This window comes from Populus euphratica, unplaced genomic scaffold, assembly GCF_000495115.2.
Source record: "Populus euphratica unplaced genomic scaffold, PopEup_1.0 scaffold690.1, whole genome shotgun sequence".
Taxonomy (NCBI): Eukaryota; Viridiplantae; Streptophyta; class Magnoliopsida; order Malpighiales; family Salicaceae; genus Populus; species Populus euphratica.
This window is the reverse complement of record NW_011500562.1, coordinates 1-4,709: the sequence shown is the minus strand read 5'-3', so window position 1 is coordinate 4,709 and position 4,709 is coordinate 1.

The window sequence follows — 4,709 nt, the reverse complement described above, 5'->3', positions numbered from 1 at the left end:
AAAGAGTGTGTGTGAGACTCCAGCTGGCCTACATATAGGTGGTATGATTGCCTTTTTAATTTCTCATCTATAAAATCCTCTCTTCCTTCCTTTCATTTCTACTCAACCCATACATTCAATACATATAGAAGTGTGTAGAAACAGCAAGTTCCTCAGGTCATCACATATGAAATGTTTGTGTTTTCGGTGGATCTAGTCCTGAGAAAGAAAATGAATTTTTAGAATAAACAAATCATCTTGTTCAGGTGCTAGCTGAGAGAAAGATTCATTTAGTGTATGGGGGAGGTAGTCTTGGGTTAATAGGAGGTGTGTCAATAGTTGTATTTTTAGGAGGTAGTCAAGTTTTGGGGGTCGTCCTTGAAGTTTTAACACAAGGGGACATCATTGGAAAAACAATTGGAGAGGAACTTCAGGTCTTCATAATGTCAACTCGAATGAATGCAATGTTTAACCATGCTGATGCCTTCATTTCTTTACCAGGTGGTCTAGGTACATTGGAAGAGATCTTTCATATTTCCTCTTGGGCCCAACTGCACATTCACCATAAATCCATAGGTTTGTTAAATGTTAATGGTTATTATGATAAGTTGTTGTCTTTTCTTGATCATGCTGTGGAACAGGAATTTCTAACATCTTTTGCACAAAAAATCATAATCTCTACTGCTACTGCTGAACAATTGATTGACCAACTACAATATTTCATTCCTGTGATTGATCCCTCCATGAGTCGCATAAATTTATCATCTAAGGAAAGCCGTAAAAAGCTTAAATTAGATTTAAGCCTTTATTTATGAATCTTTGTGTCTTTTGGTTTTATTATTGTGTTTTGTTGTTTCTTATATTTGTTTCTATATGTTTCAGGTTTGTTAGTGTTCACTATTTCAGGTGATATCTTCTATACTCTATCTTTCTATCTTAGAACATTGAGGACAATGTCTCGTTTTAGTTGGGGGAAAGGGTAGTAGCTAAAAAAAAACTAACAGTATTTTCTATTTCATAAAGCATGTGCAAAATTGTTGTTACTATTATGACAGAGTAAAAGAGATCTTTTTATGACTCTTGAGACGCATATTAGTAACTATTTTTAATAAGGTTTATCATAATACTTCTTGAAATATTCAGGTTTACAAACTCTCGCATTACTATCACTTAATTCTGCTCATATACTCATTTAACATGTATTTTTAAACCTTAATTTACACACACACACACTTTAACATATGATTGTGGGTTGCACATTGGATTATTACATTATTTATGTTTTTTTGGTTAAAGGTAACAACTAAGGGAAAGGGATAATATATAATTTAAAAAAATAAATAAAATGAAATGATGATAATAAAAATCTTGATAAGTTTGGTTTCGTAGCCTCCCTAACCTAAGCAATTAAGCTCGAAGGGGTGTTTTAACACCTAATACCCTAAAGTCAACTAACTTGGGAGCTATTGGCCCAATGCTTGTTACATGGGTTAAGGAGAAAACCTTAAAGGAATCAAACATTGCACTATCTACGTATCAGTATCTGCAACCCGAGTTACTAAGCTCGTAGGGGTGTCTCAACACCTAATGCCCTAAGACCAACTAGTCTGGGAGTCATTAGCCGAAAGCTCGTTATATGGGTTAAAGATGCATGGTGTTTTAAGTTATATGTATATATATTAAAAAAAAAAATCCTAACCCAAGGAAGTTAACCCTAAACATTAGAACAAAAAATTTGTTTTCTTCTAAAAAAAGCCTCATAATTATGTGTTGATACATTGAGTATAAAAAAAATGTTTATTAATATCTTGTTTAAGAGTTATTGAGCAGATATATAAATTTAATGAGAGTTTGTTTATCTAGATATATTAATAGAAGTTGAATGATGAATACCTTGTGCTTGACCGCTTTTTATGATCGGCTTGTTTTAACTCGCAAGTGCACGAGTGTGCGATGTAGCAATTAACTCGGTAAGATCGAGGTCATATCCACAGAGAGTTAGATCTGGAAATTAAGCTAAGTAACAAAAAAAAAAAACTCAAGAGAAATTAAATTAACAATAACTTGGTTGAAAATAATTGATGGATTTGTTTTCAAAGATAACAAAAATGTAAATAGATTTTAAATGACAAGAAAAGTATGTCTTGGTCCAAATCAATTTTAATGGTGATGTATTGGTGATTTCTTCAACATATATAAGATAACTCAACCTAATATCAATGATGGTGATATTAGATCAGAAGATATTACAATGAAGATTAGAAAGATGAAGATTGATTATTGCTTAAGAATGAACAAGTACTTTCATATTAAGTAAGACATTGAATCAAGCAATCTCTATACCAAAACTAAAGTTTGTGCATAAAAATTCAAGATTATAACATTACCTAAATGATTTCTAAAATTTCTTTACAATAATAAATCATTCATGAAGAAAATAAGAAGATAAACATTAAGATTCATTCATATCCTAAAGAACTCACCTCAATCACCATTATCCTTGATTTGGATCCAAGAAAGAGTTTAGCCAACCATGATTATATATAAGAACACTTCAATAAACATGAAAGAACTTGAATCCTACTGAAAAAATAAGTTTTACAAACTAAAGAACCGAAATCTATAAAGAAGAACACAATACAATTTCAGAAAAAATTCGGACACAAATCTGACTCTAACTTTGGACAGAAATTCGACCCTCTTAGAAGCTGTTTTTGGAGAAGTATATTAGAGACATATTTATAGGAAATTCTGTCACCTTTCCAGATCATTAAAGAACAGCTCATTTGGACACCTGAATCAAAAGTTATGGGCAAAACACCAAAAGGTATTCTGAAAAATCAAATCAAGACAGCTTTACAACTACTTTGGTGCACGTTTTTCTTCCTCATTTATGAGGTGTCTCCTTCTTATTTTTGACCCAAAATAATGTTAAAATATCCCCTCCAGCTTTCCATCCATGTGCTTGCCTTCTTGGATCAATGGATTGCCCAAAATAAATCAATTGTTATTTGTTGTGTGGATATGTAAGATCATGGATTGTGTTTGGGTTGATTTGAAGGTTGATTTGGGGTTGATTTAGGGCTGATTTTGGGTTGATTTTGGGCTGAATTTGAGCATCAAATAAGTATACAAATGTACTTATTATTTGGGCTAAGATTGACATTGAAACCTTGAGTGTTTAATGGTTGAAGTTTGCACACAACATAAGGCAAGTTTGGGCTTGAAATAAATCATATGATATTCTTTTCTAGAATTGGAATAGAATTGATTTTTGGGACAAATTTGGAGCACTTATTTGAACCAAGATTTGCTTCAATCTTCAACTAAATGTCTCTTCAATTCTTTGTTCTGAATTTCGACGTTGAATTTTGTGAATTAATTCATTTAAGCTCCAAAAACCTATCGAAACATTAAAACAAACTTCATTACTAAAAAACACATCAATTATTATAAAAACAACCAAATAAAAACAATAAATACATATGTAAAATAAGAGACTTAATGACACTTTTGATGCACAATCACCTTGCTTTGTGGAATTTACAAATTGTTTTTCTATTTTAACGCTTTGATTACTAGAGACTAATAATAAGCTGGTTAGGGGGTGTGATTAGTACTTAAAAGTGCATTTTTTATCAAGGTTTTATGTCATCATTTTGCACTTGAAGTATCAATAACTTCTTAACTAAAGCATGTTTTATAATAATATATCTAATAACATAAGATACATTTAATTTATGGTAAATGTTCATTTTAAATGTAGGCCTATCATATAAATAAAAAGATTGATTGATGAATTTAAGAACTGAAATTGAAAGGACAAAGAGATGACCAAACTTAGAAAAGAGATGTCGGTGCAATCCAAACCAGAATACTGTTCTGTAATTGGGTCATATCTGGAGCTGTAGATCTTATATTTATGTCTACTTTATATGGATGGAAAGGTAAGACATAGGCCTATAACTTTCATATGGAGCCCAAGATCTAAAAATGTCATTTTCAAGTCCAAATTATAGCAACAACAAAGAAGTCCGAATCTATCTTCTAGCCCGAGCACTGTTTAGTTTTTGACCCATATCTAGAGTTCTAAAAGTCTAAATGACAGTTAATTTTCAAGTCCAAATTATAGCAACATCAATCTTTTAGTCGTGTCAGTTACACTAATGCTGTAAGAATAAGTATAATGTAAACTTAATATGGACTTTAATGTTTGATACTAACGCGTTTTGTATTTGCTATCTTGTTCACTCTTTAATACTTTGCTTGTTAAATGACTAATCTAGATTTATGTTGTATAACACTTGGTACAACAAATACTTAGCCCTCTCATAGCCCATATTACATGGTATAACCGACACCTAAGTTATAAAAGGAACTTGATTTGTTGTTAACATAAGTTATAATCATGAATGCTTGACGAGATTTACAAGTATTAGCATTAATCGAATAAGATGACTAATGTAATCATGTTAACAATCTATAATCAGATTGAAACCTCCATTGTGTGTGGTTTCCTATTGAATAATAAGAGTTTATACTATACTTGTTTAACATTCCATTAGTGGATCCTCTAACCTTGACATTTGGCATTATCATTGTTTAATCCTTACGTTAATCTTTCATCTCAAAGTTCTCATCAACTTCTTCTTCTTCTTTGTTATTATTATTATTATTATTATTAGTATTAGTATTACTACTACTAGTATTATTATTATTATTATTATTAT